A 15,726-nucleotide genomic window follows, 5' to 3' on the forward strand; every position below is an offset into this window, starting at 1 on the left:
AGCCTTTATGATCTGTTCCCACCCACTCCAGAATCGGGGCATTAGCGCAATGAGGGGGATAGGACTTTCCAAATCCAAAACGGTCCAGAAAATCCCAAGCGTGAGCCATGAGAGCAAACTCCCATACTAAGCCATAGTAGGGAGCGGGGCCCGGATAGTTCCATGCTACTGGGCCATCAAGTTGAAGTCAAACTAAGTTCCAGGAGGCAGGTCACGGATCACCAGGCAGCACCATTGGGGACGGGACCCGGATAAGCGTCTGCTTATGAAATGAGTGACTACGAGAGTGACCCCTGCATCCCACAGCACTCCTACACCAAGTCCCGGGGCATTCCCCTACCCGTGGAGGGTTACAACACCTTGCTGTCCCACTTAATCAGCCCGGGTACTCTCAACGGTAGCAGCGGTACTCCCCAAATTACTGTACACCACAGGTGGCGTCACAAACTATACATCAACTCCCCTGTAAATATTCCCCTTACATTTGAGTGGCCGCACGACCCCCGGGTCCGGAGACCCTCGAGCCACAGAGAACCCGGATCCGAGCAGCTCGGCTGCTTCCACGGGGGTGGCACATATCTTTCTTGTATCCTGTCACTCTTGTCTGCTGTCTCTTTTCTGTATCTGTCTTTCTTGTATGCTTTCACTCTCTTGTATTCTGCCTCTCTCGTATCTGCTGTCTCTCTCTCTCTGTCACTTCTTCCAAGCTTTCTCTCTTCTGCTCTCTTCTTTCTTCTGTCTCCTTCTCCATGGTTGTCTCTGACTCCACTACCTCCAGTTAGCCCTGCCTCTTTCATATGGCTGCATAGTCTGCCTGTTGTGACACTGTGGAGGGGAGGGATCCGCTACTCGGCTCCTGTCTGCAGGCTGAGGTGAAAATTTCTCCCCTACGTCAGGATGGTTCCTGAGCAGTCAGTGCTTCTGCAGGAGGATTGTGCCGTCCCCTAAGAGACAGTACTGGATCAGGGCACTGCTTGCCAGTTCTGAAAACTGGTTATAATTTTGAGACAATCAGTGTGAACTGGCTGAATATCACCGCTGGTTATATCTGGAGGGCATTATGGAAACGCCTACACAGTAATGCAAAATTACATTTGCCTTCTCTGCTCTTTGATGCTTCAGTTCTGTAGGGGAAATTGTGCCAGGTTTTTTGGTAACTGCAAATCAAATCTCAAAATGTTTGAATTCACGTGAAACTTATAATTTAAGGAAATTTGACTTCAGCATAGAATCATAGAATCATAGAATGTTAGAGTTGGAAGGGACCTCAAGGGCAATCAGGTCCAACCCCCTGAGAATGCAGGTTTCTTAAATCATCCCAGTTATATGTTTATCCAGCTTCCACTTGAAAATTTCCATTGATGGAGAGCTCACCACCTTCCGTGGTCGCCTGTTCCACTCTCTGACTGCCCTCACTGTCAAAAAGTTTTTCCTAATGTCTAATCTTAATCCTCTTCACTTCCTTTTAGGGGTACTTCTTACATAATGAGATCGCTAGCGAGATCGCTGCTGAGTCACAGGTTTTGTGACGTAATAGGGGTCTCATCAGCGATCTCGTTATGTGTGACTCTAAGCAGCGACCTGGCGCCTGCTGTGAAATCGCTTATCGTTACACACTGTTCTGGTTTATTTTCTTCAAAGGCGATGTCCTGCTGGGCAGGACGCATAGCTGTGTTTGACACTGTGTGACAGGGTCACAGTGACTGCTGAGATCGTTATACAGGTCGCTACTGTGACCCGTATCGTTACTGAGTCGTTGTTAAGGTCTGACTGTGTGACATCTTACCAGCGACCTCCCAGCGACTTACCAGCGATCCTTATCAGGTTGCATCGTTTTTGGGATCGCTGGTAAGTCGCTAAATGTGATGGGGGCTTTAGTTTCATCTCATTGTTTCTTGTACTTCCTTGTGCTAATGAGAATAGGGTAGTTCCCTCTGCACTGTGACTTCCTTTCAGATATTTGTAGCCCGCTATTAAATCTCTTCTCAGCCTTCTTTTTTTCAAACTAAACATCCCTAGTTCTTTTAGCCGGTTTTCATGACATGGGTTGCAGATCTTTCACCATCTTGGTTGTTCTTCTCTGGACTTGCTCCACTATATCGATGTCTTTCTTGAATTCAGGAGCACAAAACTGTGCACAGTATTCCAGGTGGGGTCTGACCAGGGCAGAATATAGGGGAATAATGACCTCTCTTGATATACATTCAATGCTTGTCTTGATACATCCCAGAATTTTGTTGGCCTTTTTAGCTGCAGCTCCGCACTGTTGGCGCATGTTGAATTATGCCCAAGTCCTTTTCCCCTGTGCTATCACCTAGTTGTATTCCTCCCATACTATATATGCTTTTTACATTTATTTTACCCAGATGTAGAACTTTGCATTTGCACCTGTTAAACACCATTCGGTTTGTCTTGGCCCATTGTTCGAGTGTGTCTAGATCCTTTTGAATACTATCTCTTTCCTCTTTAGTGTTGGCTACTCCTCCTATCTTAGTTTCATCTGTGAATTTTATGAGTTCCCCAGTAATTCCATTGTCCAAATCATTTATAAAGATATTAAACAGCACTGGACCCAGGACAGATCCTTGAGGCACCCCGCTTTTGACTTTCCTCCAGATTGATGTGTATCCATTTAGTACTACTCATTGTGCACGATCATTAGGCCACTTGTGAATTCATCTAACTGATTTTTTGGCAATTCCATATTTGATCATTTTTTTCATGAGAATGTCATGTGATACTTTATGGAATGCCTTACTGAAGTCCAGGTACACTATATCCACAGCATTCCCCTGGTCCAACCATTCAGTGACTTTGCTGTAGAAGGAAATCAGGTTGGTCTGACGATTTATTGGTCATAAAGCCGGTGCTGGCTTTGGTTGATTAATGCCTTCCCATCCAGGTACCTAAGTAAATGTTCTTTGACAATTTGCTCGAAGATTTTTCCTGTAATAGAGGTTACGCTTACTGGCCTGTAATTCCATGGATCCTACTTTTTCCCCTTTTTGTAGATAGGAACCACATTCGCCCTTTTCCCAATCTAAAGGGACTTGCAAATCGATCTGCTAATCTCTTCCAGTAAATTAAAAAAGGAATTGTAAACTTCTACCACTATTTTGGCAATGATCAATTGTAGTAAAACACTAAAAGGGTTTTCACTACTAAATACATTTATAATCTAGTCACATAATAAGTGATAAATGTATGATCATTTGTGGTGTGACCGATGGTACCCCCAAACTACCTGTGCGAATAGAGAAGTAGGGTGCATGTGTGACCACTTCTCAATCCAATGTCTGTAGGATCAGTTACTATACATGTGCACTACCATACTATAAAACTAAATATATACAGTGCCTACAAGTAGTATTCAACCCCCTGCAGATTTAGCAGGTTTACACATTCGGAATTAACTTGGCATTGTGACATTTGGACTGTAGATCAGCCTGGAAGTGTGAAATGCACTGCAGCAAAAAAGAATGTTATTTCTTTTTTTATTTTTTTTTTTAAATTGTGAAAAGTTTATTCAGAGGGTCATTTATTATTCAACCCCTCAAACCACCAGAATTCTGTTTGGTTCCCCTAAAGTATTAAGAAGTATTTCAGGCACAAAAACAATGAGCTTCACATGTTTGGATTAATTATCTCTTTTTCCAGCCTTTTCTGACTAATTAAGACCCTCCCCAAACTTGTGAACAGCACTCATACTTGATCAACATGGAAAAGACAAAGGAGCATTCCAAAGCCATCAGAGACAAGATCGTGTAGGGTCACAAGGCTGGCAAGGGGTACAAAACCCTTTCCAAGGAGTTGGGCCTACCTGTCTCCACTGTTGGGAGCATCATCCAGAAGTGGAAGGCTTATGGAACTACTGTTAGCCTTCCACGGCCTGGACAGCCTTTGAAAGTTTCCACCCGTGCCGAGGCCAGGCTTGTCCGAAGAGTCAAGGCTAACCCAAGGTAAACAAGGAAGGAGCTCCGGGAAGATCTCATGGCAGTGGGGACATTGGTTTCAGTCAATACCATAAGTAACGTAATCCACCGCAATGCTCTCCGTTTCAGACGAGCCCGTAAGGTACCTTTAAATTCAAAGCATCATGTCAAGGCTCGTCTACAGTTTGCTCATGATCACTTGGAGGACTCTGAGACAGACTGGTTCAAGGTTCTCTGGTCTGATGAGACCAAGATCGAGATCTTTGGTGCCAACCACACACGTGACGTTTGGAGACTGGATGGCACTGCATACGACCCCAAGAATACCATCCCTACAGTCAAGCATGGTGGTGGCAGCATCATGCTGTGGGGCTGTTTCCCAGCCAAGGGGCCTGGCCATCTGGTCTGCATCCATGGGAAGATGGATAGCACGGCCTACCTGGAGATTTTGGCCAAGAACCTCCGCTCCTCCATCAAGGATCTTAAGATGGGTCGTCATTTCATCTTCCAACAAGACAACGACCCAAAGCACACAGCCAAAAAAACCAAGGCCTGGTTCAAGAGGTAAAAAAATCAAGGTGTTGCAGTGGCCTAGTCAGTCTCCTGACCTTAACCCAATTGAAAACTTGTGGAAGGAGCTCAAGATTAAAGTCCACATGAGACACCCAAAGAACCTAGATAACTTGGAGAAGATCTGCATGGAGGAGTGGGCCAAGATAACTCCAGAGACCTGTGCCGGCCTGATCAGGTTTTATAAAAGACGATTATTAGTTGTAATTGCAAACAAGGGTTATTCCACAAAATATTAAACCTAGGGGTTGAATAATAATTGACCCAGACTTTTATGTTGAAAATTTATTAAAATTTAACTGAGCAACATAACTTGTTGGTTTGTAAGATGTATGCATCTGTTAATAAATCCTGCTCTTGTTTGAAGTTTGCAGGCTCTAACTTATTTGCATCTTATCAAACCTGCTAAATCTGCAGGGGGTTGAATACTACTTGTAGGCACTGTATGTCTATCATCTGTTTTGTGCATACATAAATGGACTGTATATAGCGGGGAAAACCCTGTAAAAAAATTTACTTTATTTAAAGGGGTATTCCCATCTTGAAGATCCTATCCCAATATGTAGTAGGTGTAATAATGATAATATTAGCAAAAACCTCCAATTAGAAATGTAGTATAGTTCTCCTGATTCACTTTCGGTTACCTCATATTCTAGGCATTGCAGTACCTTAGGTATCCGTGGTTACAGCCACACATATAGTCACAGTTAATTAGTTGCTAGGGGTCATCATAACCATGGATACCTAAGGCCCTGCAATGCCCTGAACATGAGTGACATAGTGAATCAGAAGAACTACACTACATTTCTAATTGGAGGTATTTTTTAATATTATTATTATTATTTTTACACCTATATATTGGGATAGGATGTTTGAGATGGCAATAACCCTTTAAATAGCATTAACATAGTAATATGGTTGATAAGGTTAAAAGTGTGCACATGTCCATCAACTCCAATAATCGTACAGCGTTCATCCAGAATTAGGGAAATAGCCTAAATTGTTTCAGCTATAGCAATTAGAATCAATTAATGACGCAAGCCACAATTTTAACTTTTATTCTTATCTCTTTTCTATATATTAGTGTGTACAATGCAAACGTTCCTGTTTTACAGAATGATATTAACCTTTCTACAGATTTGAGCGTACGATTATTCAGTCTTGCAGCTGTTCCAGGACGTACAACTGGTTAAGCGGTGATAGATTGTAAACCTTTAAAGAGCTGACAATGACATCATTGTTAAAGTAGCACGATTGTATTAGAAACACTGGAACTGTCCAGTTGCTGATTAAAGAATGGAGTACTGTTTGGCTGTTTCCTAAGAAAATAAGTGACATTTCAAAAGATATTTGGTAGGAAATGAGAAAAACAATAAGGAAAATGTTGCATATCACATGTGAGCTATTTCTAAGCTTTTAGAATATTATACCTTAGGTATTGTTATGTTTGGGGAAAAATTGTAAAGGTCTGTTCTACCTTTTATGTTAGTTCATACTGTTATTGATATCAGTAAATCACATGAAGATATGTCAACGTGTAGCAGATGTGTTATATGAAAGAAACTCTAACGGAATCCATAATGGCAAATATGGACAGCAGAAAGAGGAGAGGTTGGATCCAGCACCAATTCCCGATTAAATAAAAACAAAAAGAGTCCTTAATCATGATTAAGGACTCTTTTTGTTTTTATTATGAAGTCCGAAACGCGTAAAGGCTACCTATGACTTGAAATTTTCCATCTGCGGTCTTCATGTGTTTTTTTATGGTGACTCAATAAAGAAAATTAATTTTTTATTTAATCGGGAATTGGTGCTCGATCCAACCTCTTCTCTTTCTGCTGTCCATTGAATGCTGGTCAGGACTCGTGCACCCCAAGAATTTAGCAGAATTGGGTGACAGGTGAGCTGATTCTTCTTTTTTCTTCATCCTACAATAATGACAAATATACATTGAATCATCCTGATTTGAAAAGCAAGATTGGAAACAAAAATCACAAAGAATGTCATCGCAGGTAGTTGAGTTCGACAATGACTGGAGTAGAGGACCCAAGCAAAGAGAAACAAGTAGTGAAAATTAGCCACTGGATAAGGTATACAAATATAGAAATATATTGTTGAGCTATAGCTAGGTACACCGTTCAAAAATACGCCGAAAAATTAACTTTTAATAAATATATTTAAAAACCAACACACAAAACAACCATATGCAGCATGTGCCACAGGTATTTAGGGTGTCATCCTTCATGTAGCCCCCTGTTTTTTTTTATATTATAGGGCAAATCAAAACACAGAACACCACCAGTAGAACAAACCACAGCTGAGAGTGGAGTCCAGATGCTAATTTGACAAGTGGCAAATATACTAGATACTTAATCAATACCTTGGAGGACCGGGGGATCTGGTGAATGTCAGCCTGCCTAGCAACATAAAAGGGACACAATATCACGTCCATTGAAGACTGGTGAGACTGTTCCATTTTTTTGCTTATATGGGATTAAATATCTAACCCATGTAAGGTTTGCTGCGGTTTGTTCTACTGGTGGTGTTCTGTGTTTTGATTTGCCCTATAATATAAAAAAAACAGGGGCTACATGAAGGATGACACCATAAATACCCATGGTGCATGCTGTATATGGTTGTTTTGTGTGTTGGTTTTTAAATATATTTATTAAAAGTTAATTTTTAGGTGTATTTTTGAACGGTGTACCTAGCTATTTCTAAGGAACAAGTAGTGACAAAAAAGTCAGAGAGGGTGAGAGTTAGGGGAGTTTTATCTTAAACTTTGGGAAACGTTTTCGTTTTCAGCTTTGTGGATATTATCCATAGATTATTTGCAACAAAAAAAAAAAACAACCAATGTGTTGTTTTGCAGATTTTTATTACCCTATTGAGCTTAGTAGGTTACTTCCCAAGTAGTGATGTGCGGTGCCAGACTGTAAAATCCCAGATCCGCGCGGTTTCAAAAGCATCCGGGTGCTGGAGCTGGAGTGCTCAGGGAACTCAGGCTAATGATCCAGATCTGACTACTCAGGAAATAAAAAAAAATAAAGGAAAAATAAAGCAAGCGTGCTATACTTACCGAGTCTCCGGCGTGGCTGTAACTGCTTCCGGGCCGCTCATTCTTTTCCCGGGGCTGCTTATTAGCCTTATATATATTCACTGCTTCCCACACCCACTGACAGTCCTGATGTCTGTGATTGTTTGCAGTCAGATGTGCCCCCAGCCATGTCTGCACCAGATTTCAGCAGCAAATTTGCACATCCTGGCAGAAAACCGCACCAAAACCGCATGAAAAACATTTTTTCATATTTGGGCCAATCCTCCTATCCATTTAACCCCCATTTTAAGAGCCGGATTCTGGTCCCTATAGACTTATATGAGGACCAACGTTCAGCCAGATATCCGGGATCAATTTTGGGTCGGAACTGATTTTTTTTTTATAAATTCGATTAGTCCCACCAATCCTGGATATCTGTGAGTTTGCCCATCACTAGTCCCAAATAAATCTACTATTGCAGATTTCATATCTGCACAGCATATCAATATTGATTTATTTAGTCACAGATAATGTTCTGCAACCTGTGAATAAGATGCGATAAAATTTCGTGGACTTCACTGCTACTGTAATACACCACAGATTTTCTGTCCTCAGAAATTGAAAAAAAAATCTGTGGTGTTAAAGCATACCATATTTCAGGTAACATTTCAGAATAAGCTATTGTGTGTGCATGAGAAATAACACTGTGACTTGTATCCTGTCTTAAATTTTCAGTTCTCTCTGAACTAGTAGGCAAGCTGATATGGTGTCTCACATAAAGTGTTCACAGAAACCACAGCATTCCTGCTCTTCATTCTCTGTGCTGGACATATTCTGCAAATAGCAGCAACAGCATTGCAGACATTATACAACAGTATTAAAGGGAACCTGTCACCTAGAATATGCGTTCTGACCTATCAGCAGACGCATGTGTGCCCTAATTACACCTCCCTACCCATCCCTGTGTTATTAAATTGTATAATATGAAAGTAATAAAAAACGTTTTATTACCTTCATATTTCCTATGTAAATTAGAGAGCATCTGGTCACAGGGGCGGCGCCTTGCCCCTGCATACTTTCCCTGGTATCACGCCCCTGTGGGCGTGATACCATGGAGTCACATGAGCGGAGTCACCGTCGCTCATTCTATCCTGCGCGCGTTTACACTTACTATTGCGGCAGGCTTCTCTTCCGGGTTCTCCTTGTCAGTTTCAGACGCGCACTGCGCATGCGCAGTGCGCGTCTGAAGTCGGTGAGTGAACACCCGGAAAAGAAGCCTGCCACAACGTGCGCAGGATAGAATGAGCGACGGTGACATCGCTCTTGTGACTCCATGGTATCACGCCCACAGGGGTGCGATACCACGGAAAGTATGCAAACGTCCATAGGGCAAGGCGCCGCCCCTGTGACCAGAAGCTCTCTAATTTACATAGGAAATATGAAGGTATTAAAACATAGCAGGGGCACATATATGAGATTATCTCAGTATAGGAACATTTTTTATACGCTATTATCCAATTGTGGATCTTATTATTATTCTAATTTCTATTGATTAAAATTAATTTTGTTTATGGGATAACCCTTTGAAGTTAACAGCATGATGTACATGCCAATATAATTAAGAGTAGTAATGCTCCCTCTGCCCTTTGGTAGCTACGCTACTGTTTCTACTAAATTCTTTAGCCCTCATAGTGGTAGTTACAGTACCTGACAAATTGGATGGAGCTGTGCTGTTTTGTTATATTTATTGGTTACATCTGGCCACTAAGGGAGCTAATATCAGCTGACTGGTGGTATGTCACACCCACACCAATCTGATAATCTGATATTAAGCCATCATTTTTAGTATTGCTACTCAGAATAGGTGCTATGAGTTCCTGTTCTCTTCATTGCATGGCCTGTAATTCTCAACAAGGACAAACTATCTTTTAGACCTCTGTCAGAGGCTGTCACCCAACCTGAACAGTTTTTGCTGCTCTGCACTAAAAAGGGGGAAAAACAAACACATATCTGAAAATAGAGTGTCTTGTTTAGCTTCTTTTCTTAAATGAAATTGTGGCACCCCAGTGGTCATGGGAGCCACAGTGACGTTGTTCTCCTTATCGGGGCGGCAACGCTGTGCTTGGAAGCAGCGGGGAAATCTCCATGTCAGGTACAATCACACTGAACACTTCCTAGCCCAGGCCAGAAGGGGGAGCTCAAGACCTTTTCGGGGCGAGCTTCCCTGTGCATTCTGGGTTGAGGAGGGGTTAGACAGAGGAACAGGATGAGGGACCTCAGAACTCGAGTAGCAGAGAAGAAGAACAGTTGCTGTTAGAGAGCTGTCTGTCAGCTTTCCAGAACCAGGCACAGAAATCAGGACACTGGGGTCCTCGACTGTCGGGTGCTAACGGCCCAGCAGTAAAACCCGGAGGGCAAGAGATTCCACATCCCCTGGCCCACCAGAGACTCCTAAGGTGAAGTAGCACAATAGAGCCTGGGGCCTTTAAAATACAAGCGGGCCCCACTCCCAACTCGTGCTACCCGCCACAAGGGACAAGGCATCCAACATCTAGGAAGAGGAACGCTGTGCTGCTTCAGGCCACAGTGACCCATACACAGAGCACACTAAGGAAGGCTTTCAACTCACTGGGCACAGAGAGATTCCACACTGCTTCCAGGCTGACCGGACCACTGAAACTTCTGGACCATATCAACTGACCAGTAAAGGTAAAAGAAAATACCGGCCTGTGTTGACCAGTTACTATCGGCATCCTCACCCCTGCACCCCAGCGTGCAACACTATAGACTGCCACCCCCATCATCCTCCCTCGGGCCTAGCTGCTCCTGTGGGGAGCTGAACCATCCGAGCTGTGACACCATCAGCCCCAGAGGACAGCACTTGCAGCTGCGGTTAATCCCTGGCCGCACACCACAGGTGGCATCACAAGACAACTACAACTCCCAACATCCTCACCCCATCGTCCATCCCCTTTTATTCTTTTATTGATAGTCACGGGGTCACGAAACCGGGCAGGGCCACCCGTGACACTACCGACCCTTACCGGCCCAGTGACGAGTATTTTTCTAAGACCCCGTGGGGCTCATCAATATAGCAAGGCCCTTTAAAGAGTCGATTTTGAAAATTAGGATTGCTACTTATGATAGGTGGCACTAGAGGTCCTCTCCTTTTCCTTTCTCCATCCGATATTTGCATAGTTAACTATGCAGCATGAGATTAGTTTTAATAAGTAAAGATTTTTCAGTTTGCTTTACACTAATATCATTTCCTTGCATTATTTTGTTGTAATCTATCAGTGGCATACCACCGATGGTGACAGACCACGGGGGAACCCAGCACCATAACTTGGTCCCCCTACCAGGCATCACACTTTCAACTGTATTGGCATTGCGAATGTTGAACCAGTTGAAAGCAATGATGAAAGAGGTCCGCTCCCCCTTCATCATTCTCCTGCTTTGTTTACACTCTGACATCTAAGCACAGCAGGCGCTATGGCGTCACTACTGCGCATTCACTGTGCCAAAATGTGCAGAGCTGCAGAATACACACTACTGCAGACTGCAGAGTCCAGAGCAGCAGGGAAAAGAGGAGAGGTGAGTATATATATTTATATATATATACATATATATATATGTATATATATATATATATATATATATATATATATATTTATTTCTTTAAATCTAGGAGAACACTGGTGGCTAATGGCCATAATATGGTATGGATGACCATGGGGTGCATTATAATATATAGAGGACTATGGGTGTGCATTATACAATTTCAAGGTCTCAGGGGGTACATTAGAGTACTGGACATATGGAGGACTGTGGGGGCTCATTAATATATATAATACAACATATGGAGAACTATGAGTGTGCATTGTAATATATGGAGAACTATAGTGGTGCCTTATAACATATGGAGGACTATGGGGTGCATTATAATATAAGGAGAACTATGAGGGTGCAATATAATATCTGAAGGACTATAAGGGTGCATTAGAATATATAGAGAAGTATAGGAGTGACTTATAATATATGGAGGACTATGGGGGTGCATTATAATATATGTAAGACTATGGTGGGTGCATTATACTATATGAATGACTATGGGGTGCATTACAATATATGGAGGACTATGTGGGTGACTTATAATATATGGAGGACTATGGGGAGGATTAGACTATATGGAGGACTATGGTGTGCATTATAATATATGGAGGACTATGGGGAGTGCACTATACCATAAGGAGAACTATTGGGAGTGCAATATATTATATGAAGGATTATAGGATGCGCATTATAATATATAGAGAACTATGGGGGTGTACTATAATATATGGAGGACTATGGGATCTGCATTATAATATATGGAGAGCTGGGTGGAGGCCATGATAATATTTGAAGGCCTATGTGGAGGCCATTATAATATTAGGGCTATTTGAGGGCTGTGTTGGGGGCCATTATACAGTGTAGAGATGGATGGGGACCATTCTACTATATGTATGCCCATTATACTGCAGGTAGGGCTGTGTGGATGTAACAGGTGGGGATCATACTGTGTTGGGGTCACTGTACTTTGCTTGGGTATCTGACGGGGGGTACAACAGAGTTATTATACTTTGCGTGTGGAGGATACTGTGGAGGTATTCACTGTGGGGGTATCATACAATGTTTGTGGGGCACTTTTGTTTACATCATTCTTTATGTGTGCAATGAAAGGGAAATCTTTGGACTTCAAAAGGAGGAAAATTACTATGTAAAGGCAGTAAAGTTGTGAAATATGTTCTTATGTAACCTAGCCGAATATTATTTATTTATTGATTTATTTATTTTGTCGGGGTGCCCAATTAGAACTTCTGATATGGAGCCCCATAATTTCTATGTATACCCCTGCTAACTATAATATACTGTATGTTTTAAATCTATATTTATTATTTTAAATTGTTTTAATTGTCACATTAAAATGGTGTTACCAATGTTACATATTTTCAAAAATTGTCTTATCAATACTAAAATCCATTATTTTTAATAGAAAGAACTTTGTTTTTCTTCTATTTTCCCCTTATGCCAGCAGGTGGCACTTGAGTATCTTTCTCAAAGGTAGTTTACTGTCATTGCTGTAGTTTATTGTTTAGATCTCCTTAGTAGAGATGAGCGAACCGGTCCCGGTTCGGCTCGAGGCCGGTTCGCCGAACGGGGGTCCCGTTCGAGTTCGGTTCGTCGAACGTTCGACGAACCGAACTCGAACGTATAGGCTATAATGGGAGGCAATCACAAACACATAAAAATGCATTATAAATGTACACAAACAGTTAATAAACATTGCCATAACACTTACCGGTCCTCGCGATCCCTTCTGCACTCTGTCTCCTGCCGCTATTCCATCCGATGATCGCTGAATCCTCCCGGTGACCTGCACTGCCAGCAGAGAAGCAGGACCTATCGTGACGTCAAAATAGCCATGTGACCAGTCACGTGGCTATTATCTCATTGGCTACAGACTGGTCACATGACTATGACACGTCATGTAGGACCTGCGAGTGCATCTCTCCGGTACACGGTGCACATATGTGTATCGCCGTGTACCGGCGACATGCTCTAGCACACGGTCGACTCCCCGTTCCGTTACGGACCGGCTGACACAGCCGGTCATTAACGGAGATCACCGTTGCCATAGCAACGCAGTTAGCGGTGACGTCACCGCTAACCGCGGCTCCGGGAGCACCGTTGCTATGGTAACGCGTCTGTCAGCGTTACCGCTGTTACCGCTAGCAGCCAGCAGTGATCACTCACGGAGTGAAGGCTGCACGCTGCTTCCCGATTGTAGTGAGCATTGTAGTTAGGATGGAGGTTCCCCAGCCCCAAGTGATGCCCCTCACTACAATCGTCACTACTACTACACTAGAAAGAAAGAAGACAGAAGAGCAGGATCGTGGAGGGGTGACAGGGGGTAATAAAGATGGAGTCTCTAATGTGTCTGTGTATTTATTTCTATTAAAGTATTTTTTCTCTGTGTGGTGTCTTTTTTTAACCCTTTATTGGAGATTCTTAATGGCCGGGTCAAACGTGCCTGACATTAAGAATCTCTGGCTTAATACTGGCTGGTAAAACAAAGCCAGTATTAACTCATGATTACCCAACAAGCCACCCGGCTCCAGGGCTGTTGGAAGAGTTGGATACAGCGCCAGATGATGGCGCTTCTATGAGAGCGCCATTTTCTGGGACGGCTGCGGACTGAAATCCGCAGCAGAGGCGCCCACAAACCTCGGGCTAACCTGTGCTGCGGATTCCAATCCCCAGCTGCCTAGTTGTACCCGGCTGGACACAAAAATAGGGCGAAGCCCACGTCATTTGTTTTTTAATTATTTCATGAAATAAGTGAAATAATTAAAAAAAACGGGCTTCCCTATATTTTTGGTTCCCAGCCGGGTACAAATAGGCAACTGGGGGTTGGAGGCAGCCCGTGGCTGCCAGCTGTACCTGGCTAGCATACAAAAATATGGCGAAGCCCACGTCATTTTTTTGGTGGGCAAAAAACTTCTGCATGCAGTCCTGGATGGAGTATGCTGAGCCTTGTAGTTCTGCAGCTGCTGTCTGCTCTTCTCCATACAGACAGACAGCAGCTGCAGAACTACAAGGCTCAGCATACTCCATCCAGGACTGTATGCAGAAGTTTTTTGCCCCCTGAAAAAATTATGTGGCTTCGCCATATTTTTGTATGCTAGCCAGGTACAGCAGGCAGGTACGGCTGCCCCCAACCCCCAGTTGCCTATTTGTACCCGGCTGGGAACCAAAAATAAAGGGAAGCCCTTTTTTTATTATTTCATGAATTTCATGAAATAATTAGAAAACAAATGACGTAGGCTTTGCCCCATTTTTGTGTCCAGCCAGGTACAACTAGGCAGCTGGGATTGGAATCCGCACCACCGGTTGGCCTGAGCTTTCTGGGCCCCACTGCTGCGAATTGCAGTCTGCAGCCACCTCAGAAAATGGCATTTTCATAGAAGCGCCATCTTCTGGCGCTGTATCCAACTCTTCCAGCACCTGCCTGCTATACCTGGCTAGCATACAAAAATATGGCGAAGCTCACGTCCTTTTTTTGTAGCTTTTTGGCAAAAAAAAAAAAAATGCTTCCCTGGATTTTCCATTGCCAGTGAAGGTAACACCAAGCAGTGGGGGTTAGCAGCCAGTAGCTGCTTGGATTACCCTTAGCTAGCAATACAAAAAATGCAGTGGGAGCTAACATATATTTTTTTTAATTATTTATTTAAATAACTAAAAATAAAATGGGCTTCCCTGTATTTTGATTGCTGGACATCACAGTGCTGTAAAAATAAATCTTTAAAAAAATGACGTAGCGCTCCGCGGTATTTTTGATTCTCAGCGCAGATAAAGCAGACAGCTATGGGTTGCCACCCCCATCTGCCTGCCGTTACCTTGGTTGGCAATCAAAATACAGGGAAGCCCATTAATTTTTTCTATTTAAAAAATAGTTAAAAAAAAAAAATTACGTTGGGTCCCCCCATTTTTGATAGCCAGCTAGGGTAAAGCAGACGGCTGTAGCCTGAAAACCACAGCTGGCAGCTTTACCGTGGTTGGGGATCCAATGTGGAGGTCCCCTCAGGCTCTTTTTTATAATTATTTTATAAATATTAATAATTACACAATAAAAGTAGGGGACCCCCCAAATTGGATCACCAGCCAAGGTAAAGCGGACAGCTGTGGTCTGGTATTCTCAGGGTGGGAAGGTCCATAGTTATTGGGCCTTCACAGCCTAAAAATAGCAGGCCGCAGGCACCCCAGACGTGGCGCATCCACTAGATGCGCCAATCCTGGCGCTTCACCCCAGCTCATCCCGTGCCCTGGTGCAGTGGCAAACGGGGTAATAAATCGGGTTGATACTAGCTGTAAAGTCACCTGAGATCAAGCCCAGCAGTTTGTGATGTCATGGCGTCTATTAGATACCCAACATCATAAACTGTCAGTACTAACAAAAACAAAAAATCGACAAAAGAAATTTATTTGAAAAAACAGTCCCCAAAACATTTCCTCTTTCACCAATTTATTGTAAGAAAAAAAATAAAGGGGTCCCACGACGACTCTGGACCGTCTAGAATATGGGGGGGAGACACTCAGGGAACGTATCCCCCATTTTCTAGGAGTGCGGACCCTTCATGTGAGGAG

The sequence above is a fragment of the Anomaloglossus baeobatrachus genome, chromosome 3 (genome assembly GCF_048569485.1).
Source record: "Anomaloglossus baeobatrachus isolate aAnoBae1 chromosome 3, aAnoBae1.hap1, whole genome shotgun sequence".
Lineage (NCBI taxonomy): Eukaryota > Metazoa > Chordata > Amphibia > Anura > Aromobatidae > Anomaloglossus > Anomaloglossus baeobatrachus.